The following is a 14,094-nucleotide window of genomic DNA, read 5'->3' as shown; positions in this document are numbered from 1 at the left end:
ACAATTTTGACAAATTTTTCTATAGAAATAAAATTTTCTATAGAAATAAAATTTTGACAAAATCTTCTATAGAAATAAAATTTTGATAAAATTTCTTATAGAAATAAAATTTTGATAAAATTTCTTATAGAAATAAAATTTTCACAAAATTTTCTATAGAAATAAAATTTTGACAAAATTTTCGATAGAAATAAAATTTTGACAAAATTTTCGATAGAAATAAAATTTTGACAAAATTTTCTATAGAAATAACATTTTGATACAATTTCTTATAGAAATAAAATTTTGACAAAATTATAGAAATAAAAATTTGACAAAATTTCTTATAGAAATAAAATTTTGACAAAATTTTCTATAGAAATAAAATTTTGACAAAATTTTCTGTAGAAATACAATTTTGACAAATTTTTCTATAGAAATAAAATTTTCTATAGAAATACAATTTTGACAGAATCTTCTATAGAAATAAAATTTTGATAAAATTTCTTATAGAAATAAAATTTTGATAAAATTTCTTATAGAAATAAAATTTTGATAAAATTTCTTATAGAAATAAAATTTTGACAAAATTTTCTATAGAAATAAAATTTTGACAAAATTTTCTATAGAAATAAAATTTTGACAAAATTTTCTATAGAAATAAAATTTTGACAAAATTTTCGATAGAAATAAAATTTTGACAAAATTTTCGATAGAAATAAAATTTTGACAAAATTTTCGATAGAAATATAATTTTGACAAAATTTCACATAGAAATAAAATTTTGACAAAATTTTCTATAGAAATAAAATTTTGACAAAATTTCTTATAGAAATAAAATTTTGATAAAATTTTCTATGGAAATAAAATTTTGACAACATTGTGTATAGAAATAAAATTTTAACAAAATTTTCTATGGAAATACAATTTTGACAAAATTTCCTATGGAAATAAAATTTTGACAAAATTTCCTATGGAAATAAAATTTTGACAACATTTTGTATAGATATAACATTTTAACAAAATTTTCTATAGAAATAAAACTTTGACAAAATTTTCTATTCCTGTTCTAGAACAACCAAAAGTAAAAATTAAATATTAAAAATTAACCTACAAGTAGGGAATTTCCTCTACTTCTGGCAACACTGTTACCACAGTGGTGAACTTCTCTGTTATCACTGAGTGCTGTACGATTCTATGTTTAGCTCAATGACTAGGACATATTATTTCGAATAAATAAGTTAACAACCCTGTGTTTGGGATCCCATTCACTGTGATAAATGCTGATATTTGTCTTTCGCAGCAATGAAATTAGTAGTGTTGGGAAAGTAACGAGTATTTGACTACAAGTACTCGTTACTGACTAATTTTTTGAGTACTCGTTACTAGTAAAAGAGTACTCAATATCTTCAATGTCAGTTTTTTTCTTCTGACGGTAAGTAAGTTGGCGGTTTGGAAGTAAAATTCTTGACTTCTTGGAAAATATTAATTGAAGTTTTCGAAAATCGTTTTATCAGTTAAAATAACACGAAAAGAATATATGGCTTCTTCCTTTGAAGAAAGTGAAAATTTTATCTGATTTCTTAAAAACGTTTGTATTTGAACAAATTTGCATTGGGTGTAGATGGGAGCTATAATTTAAAGCATCACATGGATCACGTCTCATGCGAATAGTATGAATAATAATGTCGTTGACTTCAGCTGGTTCAATCCAATTATTTTCAGAGAAGGTACCCAAGCTTATTCAAAAACCCTTGGAAAATTTCAACATTGGGTCTCACGATAAAAATGACCGCTTAATATTTTCATCCACTGTCAATGGTGGATTTAAAAAGTTGGCAAATTGCAAGCATCAGTAATACACAATGTCATTTAGATATACCCTGACGAAAAAATACCAAATAGTGAATACGAAATTGGCTCTAAAAATTTGAATGATTGGTGAAAATCTTTTTCTAACGAGACCCATATATCTACAACACCACATTTTATAACACTAGAATAAAACTGGATAATGTAATTTGCTTTTCTATACTGTTTTTAAATTTAAAAAAGAGGAAGATATTATTAAAAAGTGCCCACAATGTCTTTTTTAATTTTTTTTATAAAAGTAACGAGTAGTAACGAGTACTCAATTCAAAAGTAACGAGTAGTAACGAGTAGTCAAAAGTAATCAAAATTTACAACACTAGAAGTTAGTACTAAGCATAAGAATAAACTAGTGCCCTTTGGCTGATAAATTTCTATTTCAGTACCATTTCATATTCTCCATATATCAATTGTGAGGCGATCGTAAATGACAACTAGCTAGTTAGGCTGCCAACACTTAATTAACTAAGTTTTCATTATGCAGCAAAAACTAGCGTAACAACTTTTTTTTGTAAATAATGTAATAACAAGTAATCTGTAATAAAAACAAAAACAACTAAATATGAATAAACAATTATTAATATAAAATTGTGAAATATAGATTCCCACATAAACAAGAACTTGTTAAAAAATACACAGTTAAGTAGAAGAGCACACAAAATTACTCTTAACTGTCAGTCGAGAGGCAATAAAAGCAGAGTCAATAAAAACAAAGAGATGTGGTGTTGCACTATGGGTTATAATCAAAGTCCATAGAATAAGATAAAGTATGCAATGGTTATAAGAACATCTCGTATAAGAAAAACAAGTAAGGAAAGTCTAAAGTCGGCCGAGGCCGACTATATTATACCCTGCACCACTTTGTAGATCTAATTTTTCGATACCATTCACATCCGTCAAATGTGTTGGGTGCTATATATAAAGGTTTGTCCCAAATACATACATTTAAATATCACTCGATCTGGACAGAATTTGATAGACTTCTACAAAATCTATAGGCTCAAAATTGAAGTCGGCTAATGCACTAGGGTGGAACACAACGTTAGTAAAAAAATATGGGAAACATTTAAATCTTAAGCAATTTTAAGGAAACTTGGCAAAATTTTATTTATGATTTATCGCTCGATATATATGTACTAGAAGTTTAGGAAAATTAGAGTCATTTTTACAACTTTTCGACTAAGCAGTGGCGATTTTACAAGGAAAATGTTGGTATTTTGACCATTTTTTTTCGAAATCAGAAAAACATATTGTTACGTTTTTAATTACCCGACAATTAAAACACAGTTCTTTTAAATAACGACAATCTACAATTTATTTACTATGACTTCACACTTTACAATTCGTTCACACTGAAGTTATTCGTTTGACGCTTTAATTAAGACTGACTCGTTAGCAGCATGCGAGCGCTTTTATATATGACGGTGTGGCAATTCGAGAACATTCTGGTAGCACTACAATATTCTGGCAACGACAGAACATTCTTAGACAATGATAGAAGGATCTACGACCATTAAGTCATTCATCTGGTGGCTGCCAAACACATACACACTCACATAGATATGCGCTCGCATTACTACAAGAACAAAAACAATGACAATATACAATGAGATGAAATGAGAATGCAAAATAACAAAACAAAGGGGTTGTTATCAAAGAGAGTGAGAACTTACATGAAAATAAGCAAACAAAAGAACATAAAAGAAATTCAGGAAAGTGCTAGAAAATGAATAGATGATTCCAACAAGTTATAACGAAATTTTATCGTTACAATTTGAAATTTAAATTAACGGAAACTAATTTAAATAAACTTAAACTATAATTATCAAATTCGTAACACTGCCTCCCGCTTAAGCCTGTTCGTCCCGAACAGGCACAGAACCTGTTCCGTAAGGAGCCAATCGTTCCAGATGTACAACTTTCATCTTTGATCTAGGGCTGTCGTCCTTCTGAATCCGGTATACAACATCATTGATCTTCTTGATGACTTTGTATGGGCCTTCCCACTGTGTTTGCAGTTTGGGACACAGTCCTTTCTTTCGTTGCGGGTTAAATAGCAGAACCAATTCTTCTTCTTGGAAGCCCTCAGTATTTACAGCACGATCGTATCTCGCCTTCATTCTGTTGCTGACCATTTTTATTTTGTTGCGCACTGATTCGTGAACTTCTCCGAAAGTGTTTGGGATGTCGTTTCTGTTTTCTTCCATGGCGAGCTCATAAGGTTTAGCGCCGAATATCAGATCTCCAGGCAACTTTAACTCAGTTCCGAATAGAACATTGGCCGGTGTTCGAGAGGTGGAATCATGAATGGCAGATCTATAGGACAGCAAAAACTTTGGTATATGCTCGTCCCAGTCCCTCTGGCCGTTGTCCACCACTTTTCGAAGATGTTCCTCCAGGGTGCGATTGAACCTTTCTACCATGCCATCGGATTGTGGATGTAATGGCGTAGTCCTCGTTTTCTTGATACCAAGGGATTCACACATCTCTTTGAATATGGCCGATTCAAAATTTCTTCCCTGGTCTGAGTGAATCTCGGACGGCACACCGTAGCGACATATCCAGTTTTTGTTGACCACATCCACAATCGTTTTTGCCTCTTGGTTTGGAATTGCATACACCTCCGGCCATTTGCTGAAGTAATCCATGACCACAAGGACATAACGGTTTCCAGAATCACTTACTGGGAAAGGGCCTGCCACGTCCATTGCTATTCTTTCAAACGGGGCTCCTGGTCTATATTCTTGCATAGGACCTCGACTTTTCCTTGTTGGACCTTTCGCCTTCATGCACTTCTCGCAATTGGCTACCCATTCAGCAATTGATTTCTGGCATCCAACCCAGTAGAATCGTTGCTTCACTTTCTCGGCGGTTTTGGTTATTCCCAGATGACCTCCACTGGGACCATTATGGAACTCCGCCAAAACATCTCTTATTTTGGAATCTGGAACGATGATCAAATTTCGGCTGCTCTTGCCATCTTCGCTTTCCCATTTACGTTGCAGGGATCCATTGACTAGAACTAAACTATCCCATTGAGCCCAGTATGATTTCATAAGTGGACTTTCGGCTGCGATGTCTTTCTTACTGGGCTTCTTGTTCTCTTCCTTTGCCGAAATAATTTTATTCAAAATGGGATCTTTACGCTGTTCTGTTGGCCAGTCCACTCCAGATTCGACGTGTAACAGCCGAATATCAACAATCTCCTCCTTGTGTTCAGCCTTCGAGCAGTGCTTGCATTCTATACTTCAAGGTCGACGTGACAAAGCGTCAGCGTTACCGTGTTTTCCACCTTTTCTATGCTCGACACTGAAATCATAGCTTTGGAGCCTCTCGATCCAACGTGCCAGTTGAGCTTCCGGATTCTTGAATTGGAGCAACCATCGTAGAGCTGAGTGATCAGTCCTGAGCAAGAAGTGTTGTCCATACAAATATTTATGATAATGTTTTACACTCTCTATGACGGCTAGCAGCTCTCGTCGCGTTACACAGTAGTTCTTTTCGGGCTTGGACAACGTTCGGCTGAAATATCCGATGACCTTCTCCTTGCCGTCTATCTGTTGGGATAGCACACCTCCAATACCATGCGCGCTAGCATCTGTATCCAAAACAAATTTTGGAATAGGATACGCTAGAACAGGAGCTGAACATAAAAGTTCTTTTAAATGTTGGAATGAATCCTCCTGTTCGTCGCTCCACTGGAACTTCTGACCTTTTTGCGTCAATTTATGGAGACTAGCGGCGATGCTGGCGAAGTTTGGGACGAATCGTCGGTAATATGTACATAACCCAAGGAAACTTCTTAATTCGTGGAGATTTCGTGGTCGTGGCCAATCTCTGACAGCTTGGATTTTGTCTCCATCGGTGGATATGCCCTCTGCAGTCACATGATGACCCAGGTATTTAACTTCCCGCTGGAAAAGGGAGCATTTCTTTGCGTTAAGGCGTAGACCAGCGGCTGACAATTGCTGGATAACGTCTTTCAAGTTCTTAAGGTGCTCGTCAAACGTTTTGCCCATCACTATGATGTCGTCCAAGTATATCAAGCACGACTTCCAGTGCAACCCCTTCAGTACCCGCTCCATCAATCTTTCGAAGGTAGCCGGAGCGTTGCAGAGCCCGAATGGCATTACATTGAATTGCCAGAGACCGCCATTAACGCCAAAAGCCGTCTTTTCCTTGTCTTTCTCGGCGATCTCTACTTGCCAATATCCACTCTGCAAATCAAGCGTAGAAAACCATGTTGTTCCTGCTAGTGTGTCCAACGTGTCATCAATGCGTGGAAGCGGATAACTGTCCTTTTTGGTGACATCATTCAGTTTTCTATAGTCCACGCAGAATCGGGTACTTCCATCTTTCTTTTTGACCAGCACAACTGGGGAACACCAAGGACTTGATGATGGCTCGATCACTCCACTCTCCGCCATTTCCTTTATGAGCTTTTGAACTTCGTCTCTTTTTGCCAGGGGAACACTTCGTGGTGCCTGTTTTATGGGCCTTTCTTCTGCGGTTTTAATTTCATGTTTCACTACAGATGTTCTTCCTTGATTTCCCTTTTCAGAAGCAAAAGCAGAGGCGTTTTTCCACAACAATTGCTTGGCTTTATTTCTCTCTGACGGCGATAGATGACGTGTCCAAGCCTCGAAATACCCTTCCAGATGTTTTCTCACTGCTCTATGTGTCTTTGATGAGTTGCCTTCCAAATTGACTATTGCCTCGGCTGGTGTACATTTTCCAATATCAGAAAATTTTACAATTTGCTCATGATTGTCAGACAAGTTCAAGACACGAACTGGTATTAGTCTCTCTTCGTTCGTTGTTACCAGGGCATTTGCTATCAAGATGTTGTTGCTTTTGTTTTCTGCTGGTTCAACAACCCACAATTGGCCGACTTCACAATCTCCATCCATAGAAACCCATATAATTGCTTCGGCATTCGGTGGTATAGACTCTGACTGGCTCGTTGTCAAACGTCTGACAGGTGTATTCTCGTCGTATCCCACGTTTACCGTTATTTCAGCATCGCACCATGTCATTACACGACGCTTCATATCCAAATTGAGACCAAAAGCAATCATGAAATCCGCTCCAATTATAACTTCGTCTACTATATCGGCCACAATGAAATCATAAGTAACGGATTTGTTAGCAATAGTTAATTTTACGGTGACCTTTCCATATACGGTTGCGGGTTCCCCTGTAGCCGTGCGTAGCTTGACTCCAATCAGTGGTGTAACTTTTCCTTTTACTAAATCAGATCTAATGATAGACTTTGATGCACCAGTATCCAACGTCAAAGTACGCTTGCCGCCATTAATAACACCCGCAATAGTTAAATTGTTATTTTTCTGTTGAACTATTGCTATGGAGATGGTGGGGCCATCGCCTGTGGGAGCCAGCTCTTGCCCCGCTGAACTAGCTCGATTTAGTTTAAAGGTGACTCACTTGAGTGTGGGGTCACCTTCTTATGCCTATTGTTTAATGGAGATGGTGATGTGGACCTTGACCGTTTGCGTCGTGCTTTGCATTCTCGAGCTAGATGTCCAGGCTTATCACAGTTATAGCACTTCATTCTGGATTTTGTTGTTTCCTGCTTCATTTCTTGCATTGCCTGCTTAACGGCTTCTTTCACTGAATCAATCACGGAATTTGATTCGTCATTCTCAGTCTCCACCTTACGTACTTTGTGAACTTGAGGACGTGCTAGTACTCTCGCTGTCTCTTGTGCAAGGGCAAATGTTACAGTTTCCACAAATGTAGCTTTTTGTGACGCATATGTTGCACATTTTATGTCTGGGTCTCGAATGCCATTCACAAAGGTCTCAATTTTGATGCGGTCCACAAGTGGGTGACTCTCTCCTGGGTATGCCAAAAGCACCAACCGCTCAACCTCTGTTGCAAAGTCTTGTAGAGTCTCATTTGACTTCTGGACTCTTCCTCTTAATTCCATTCTGAAGATGTCTTGCTTATGTTCTCCGCCGTACTTACGTTGAAGTGCCGCTATTACTTCATTATAATTATTTCTAGAGGCAGCGGGAATGCTTTGTATCACATCAGCGGCGTTGCCCTTTAATGCCAATAGAAGTTCAATTGCTTTGTCATTGTCGTTCCATAAATTTCTAGAAGCAACCATTTCAAATTGGAATTTGAATACATCAAATGAAGTTGAGCCATCGAAAACAGGAGGTTTGGTTTTTGAGCCCTCGATGACGCGCACTGGTCCACCTTTAATTTCCAGCTCTGACATTTTTCTTTCAATGTGTAGAAACTTCTCATCATGAACCATAATTTTCTCATCCACAGAAATAATCTTCTTATCCAGCTCCCCAATTTGGCTTTCGATATGGTCCACACGTTTTCCCATGCCTTCAGCAATTTGTTGAAGATTCTCATGTAGAATTCTAGAATTTTCGTCCATCTTTTTTGAATTTTCGTCGAATTTTTCTTCCAATTTTCTAGAATTAGCTTCCATCATTTTTCTAGAATTCTCTTGCATTTTTAGAGAATTTTCTTCCATCATTTTGCTCAAAATATTGACCATCGATGTGTAATCAACAACATTAGAAGCTACAGATGGAGTTTCCAAGGCGCTGGCTACTACTGATTCGTCAAGATCTTCCTTATAATCGAACTCATGTGTTTCGATATCAATACTGCGCCGCTCGAACTCTTCCAGTAGTCGCTTTTGTAATTGAGCCTTGTTTCCTGTTGTCGGCAGCTCCAGTTTGCTCAATTCCTTTTTTAAGTCTTCCACACGAAGCTCATTAAACTTCATTGTAGATTTTTTTTTCCGTTATTTCACTTCCGACACCAATTGTTACGTTTTTAATTACCCGACAATTAAAACACAGTTCTTTTAAATAACGACAATCTACAATTTATTTACTATGACTTCACACTTTACAATTCGTTCACACTGAAGTTATTCGTTTGACGCTTTAATTAAGACTGACTCGTTAGCAGCATGCGAGCGCTTTTATATATGACGGTGTGGCAATTCGAGAACATTCTGGTAGCACTACAATATTCTGGCAACGACAGAACATTCTTAGACAATGATAGAAGGATCTACGACCATTAAGTCATTCATCTGGTGGCTGCCAAACACATACACACTCACATAGATATGCGCTCGCATTACTACAAGAACAAAAACAATGACAATATACAATGAGATGAAACGAGAATGCAAAATAACAAAACAAAGGGGTTGTTATCAAAGAGAGTGAGAACTTACATGAAAATAAGCAAACAAAAGAACATAAAAGAAATTCAGGAAAGTGCTAGAAAATGAATAGATGATTCCAACAAGTTATAACGAAATTTTATCGTTACAATTTGAAATTTAAATTAACGGAAACTAATTTAAATAAACTTAAACTATAATTATCAAATTCGTAACAATATATATGGGAGCTATATCTAAATATGAACCAATTTCAACCAAATTTGGCATGCATAGCTACAATGCTAATTCTACTCCCTTTTCAAAATTTCAACTAAATCAGAGTTAATAATTGGACTCAGTGGTCATATGAGTGTAAATCGGGCGAAAGCTATATATGGGAGATATATGTAAATCTGAACCGATTTCAACCAAATTTGGCACGCACAGCTACAATGCTAATTCTACTCCCTGTGCAAAATGTCAACTAAATCGGAGCAAAAAATTGGCCTCTGTGGTCATATGAGTGTAAATCGGGCGAAAGCTATATATGGGAGCTATATCTAAATCTGAACCGATTCCAACCAAATTTGGCACGCATAGCTACAATGCTAATTCTGCTCCCTGTGCAAAATTTCAATAAAATCGGAGTAAAAGATTGGCCACTGTAGTCATATGAGTGTAAATCGGGCGAACGATATATATTGGAGCTATATCTAAATCTGAACCGATTTCACTAAAATTTGGTACACTTGACTACACTACTAATTGTACTCCTAGTGCAAAATTTCAACCAAATAGGGGTAAAACTCTGGCTTCTGGGGCCATATAAGTCCATATCGGGCGAAATATATATATATGGGAGCTATATCTAAATCTGAACCGAATCAATAGGTTTCTATTCTGAGCCAAAACACATACAAATTTGAAGTCGATTAGACTAAAACTGCGACCTAGACTTTGATTACAAAAATGTGTTCACGGACAGACGGACATGGCTATACACTGTTAGAAAAATATGTTTTTCATATGTTCCGATATAAACAAAATGTGTTTCGGGCACGATTTTAAACCACAATATATTTAAGTTCGAACATGTAATTTTCCTAAACTAACACTAAATGTTTGGGACATCTATGTTAATATGTTAGAATATATTATGTTTGGGGCATGAATGTTTCATAAAAATCATATGTGTGAATACAAACATATATAAATTTACAAATTTCAACTAAACATACATATGTTGTGATATTTTATTCAAAGCGACAGAGAGAGTATAGAGAGAAATAGAGATGGAAACCGGGAGAGTTGACGAAAGATATCAATATAACACAGCAAAAGAGTCAAAAGAGAACAATTTCTGTGAAATCGCTTGTATGTTGTTTCGGAAAACTGTTTTATGATAAGGCCAAAAATTTGATATGTTTAAGTCTAAATATTATTTAATTTGAATAAAGAGAATATACATTCTGAACCAAGAGAATAGACATTTGAAAAACAAACAGCTTATGTTTTCACCTTGAGAGCAGCATTTTATGTATGTGTGGACATGTGTTTTGTTTATCATTTTGGCATTATTTTTTTCTTGGTTCGTTAAAAGAAATCAGGGGTCTTCATAAAAATAACGAAAGGGCACTATACTCTTTTTAGAGTTGGGACGGTAAAATGAAATAAGGAGGAAATAGTGAAAAATTACACAGTAAAATGTAAAAAAAAACAAAGTTTAGTTTCTCTTTATTAAAAAGAAGTCCACGAGGAGTTGACGGACACCATCAAATATAAAAGCGGGCATTAAGTTCGACTTTTACAGCTAAAACAATTTAAAAAGTTTATTTTCTTTAAAATGAATTATTAAAGAAAAATAAAAGGAATTTTAGAGCGATGGTGTTAAATGCTAGTAAAAAACTGTTCACTCCTAAATAAATTTATGTTTATATTATAAAATTATGTATGTATGTTTATACTCGACTCCACGTTCTTCTTTTGTTAGTTTTTGAATTCCTTCCAAATTTTAAAGTTTTGTACAAAAACAGTTTTTTATTAAAGATTGTTATTTTTGCAATAAAAAATAATATTTTATCCAAAAATCATTCAATTTCGTTTATATCAAGCACTGTTACTGACTATAAATCTTTAATAACGCACATTTCGATGTTTCATTTAAAAAAATTAATATAGTATAAATATAAATGTGTAAATTAAAAAAAAAAAAAAAAAAAATGTTCGGTCGGAGCAGGGATTGAACCCACGACCCTTTGCATGCAAGGCAGACATGCTAACCACTGCTCCACGTGGCAAACAAATGTATGTTTCTGTTAAATAATGTTATGTTTGCATGGGCTTGTGGGCGCTGCAAACTATGCTATATAAATGTAACTTAAAACGATAATTATCTACTGGTGACTATAACAGCTACGTAGCCCAGTGGATAGTGTGTTGGCTTACAAACTGTATGGTCCTCGGTTCGATTCTCCGTGCAGGCGAAAGGTAAAATTTAAAAAAAATTATAAAAGTGAATAATTTCTTCAACATTATTTGTATTACAGAGAAAGGTGCCAATAACTAAAAAATTTCGTGGAAGTGAAAATTACGAGTATGTTAGGGAATGAGCACAATCGTGTTTGGGAAAAATTCTTCCAAGCATATAATATTTTTGGCTCAAAATGCTTCCAAACATATAATATGTTCACATAAAACAAACATATTAATGTTTCGGCAGTATGCAATAATATATGTGCTTCCTGCAAAATATGTTTGGAACATATGTTAAAGAAGCGATTTTTTTTGAGGGTGTATCGACTCAGAAGCCCACCCTGAGCATTTTTGCCAAAGACATGATGTGTCTATCTCGTCTCCTGGGTGTTGCAAACATATGCACTAACTTATAATATCCTGTTCCACAGTGTGGCGCTGGGTATAAAAATTGTTGCAATAAATTTGTAAATTATTACAAATTGCTGCAATACAATAAATTAAACGTTTTGTTTGCTTGTCATAAATTAGGAAATTAAGAACAAAAGGTAAAAACAATCAAAACTTATAATTATTATATATAAAAGCTTGATTGATTAATTATGCATGAATTTGTTTCCAAAAACGGGAAGTTAGCAAAAAAAAATTTTTTAATTGCATTGTGTTGTTGCAATTTATTGCAAAGATTATTCCAGAAACGTAAAGGCCGGTACTCTGTTCGGTTTTCGCGTTTAAAATTCATACAAAACCAAAAAATGCGAAAAACTAGCGAAATTTTTTCCATTTGTGGTACTTTGTTTTTTTTTTCGAGTTGAAAAACTGACGTTTATATCATGGCGCCATTTGCAATGTGAATTAAGAAATAATTTATCTATTAAAACTATTTGTGTGGGTTTATAACGCAAACACGGATCATATTTTTGTTCCGAAAAAAATACAAAGGATCAAAGGAGTAGCAGATCAATTGCCCAAAGAAAAATAAAATGTTAATTTTGTAATAGCAAGCAGCAACCACCAACTTAATTCAATATCGCCCCCTGTTACCTAAATAAACACCGCTTTCTATGTGCGAAATAATGGTTTCTAATATAAAATTTTTTCGCAAAAATGAACATAGTACCGGCCTTAAGGAGTAAACACAGAAATGCCACTCTGAGACTCAGGCTTCGATACGGCATTGAAACAAATTTTTTACCCCTAATATGAGCGACTTTATACTGGATGTATAACAAAGTCGATCATATAAATACTGTGCAATGAAAATTATTTATTTTCGTTTTTTTTTTTTTTTTTGAAAATTTTTACCTAAAGCCTAGTACTAAGATCATGTTTTCGTACGAAAAACTGTTATACTCCATATAAAAAACGTTAGCGCGGAATAAATGCGAAATCTTTGTTTTGCGCATTTTTAAACTCATATTTATACAACCCTGGATTTTTCGCACGAAAAAATAGGCAGGCATATTTTTTCACATAAATAAATTAACATACCTGTGTTTGAGACCCTATTTACGGAGATAAATGAAGATTTTCGTTAAGCATAAGATTGAATTGTCTTTAGTTGTCCCCCTTTATTATGAGTGCAATAATAAATATTTTTTCTTGTGATGAGATAATTTTTTCACTTTTTAAGAATTCTTCTTTAATTGATTTCAGCAAAAAAGACATATTTGTAAAAACCAACTACCCCATTGTGCAAAGGCGACAAACAAATAATGAAATAAACTGAATACGTATCGTCGTAAAATTGACAAACGAACATGTGTTGTTGTTGTTAATGTTATACGCTTGCGAGAGATTGTCTTCGTCCTGCTGCTTGCCAATGATGCTGTCGTCTGGCCCAAAAAACAACACGCTTACATATTTGTATTTGTATATAAACTCGTATATATGTAAGCAAGTAGCCCTTTAAGGAAAATTCTTTGAATTGAGTGAATCGAAAAACAATAACAACATGATGACTATCAACAACATCATAATCATCCTCACAACGAATGGCAATAATAAATACGTATGTATGTAATTAAGCAAAACAAAATAAATACAAACATCATTAAAAATACTACGCAGCAAAATATACAACATTATTCGTCGGTCGCCGTACAAGTATGGGCGAAGGTTTGTGCGAATAAGTGGTGTGTGAGTTTGTGTATGGGAGACAAGAATAAGCGCAACAACGTTATCATCGAGCGGGGACGAGAATTGAACAAAGGCGCGCAAATGAGAACAAACCCCCACAACAGAGATGCCATGCACAGGTAATTTAGTAAGGAAATGTGTACTGCATTTGAGAAAATAATGGATATCCCGCTGTTAGATAAGCCATTGAGCTACATTCAAAGAGTTAAAAGAGGTGTGGTTCATATTTCTGTTCCCAAGGTCGAAACTAAGTTCGATTTCTATATAAAAATTTTGCAAAATACATTAAATAATAGCAATCATAATTTCTGATAGCAATAGGCATTCTATTGTAAGATAGGCTTTTGTTGAATATTCAAAGAGCGGAGAAAAGAGTGGTTCATATTTGAATTCTTAAGGCGTGCAATAGGTTTAAGTTTCATATAAAACATAAAGGGTGATACGGTCAAAATTTGGTCAAGGGAAAA

At 34.9% G+C, this 14,094-nt stretch overlaps 1 protein-coding gene across 3 annotated transcripts in view; it reads left to right on the top strand.

The window, feature by feature from the left end:
• The window catches only part of InR (Insulin-like receptor), a 154,362-nt gene that overhangs the window by 3,844 nt on the left and 136,424 nt on the right, over positions 1-14,094 (top strand). The window contains exon 1 of one of the 3 annotated variants that reach the window (XM_075290316.1): positions 13,604-13,746. The exons of the other annotated variants lie outside the window; for them this stretch is intronic. The gene's annotated coding sequence lies outside the window, so the exon portion shown is untranslated. Of the gene's footprint in view, positions 1-13,603; positions 13,747-14,094 lie in introns of those variants that run through there. 3 annotated transcript variants of the gene reach the window in all.

This window comes from Haematobia irritans, chromosome 1 (assembly GCF_050003625.1).
Source record: "Haematobia irritans isolate KBUSLIRL chromosome 1, ASM5000362v1, whole genome shotgun sequence".
NCBI classification, from domain to species: domain Eukaryota; kingdom Metazoa; phylum Arthropoda; class Insecta; order Diptera; family Muscidae; genus Haematobia; species Haematobia irritans.
This window is presented reverse-complemented; position numbering and strand designations above follow the sequence as displayed.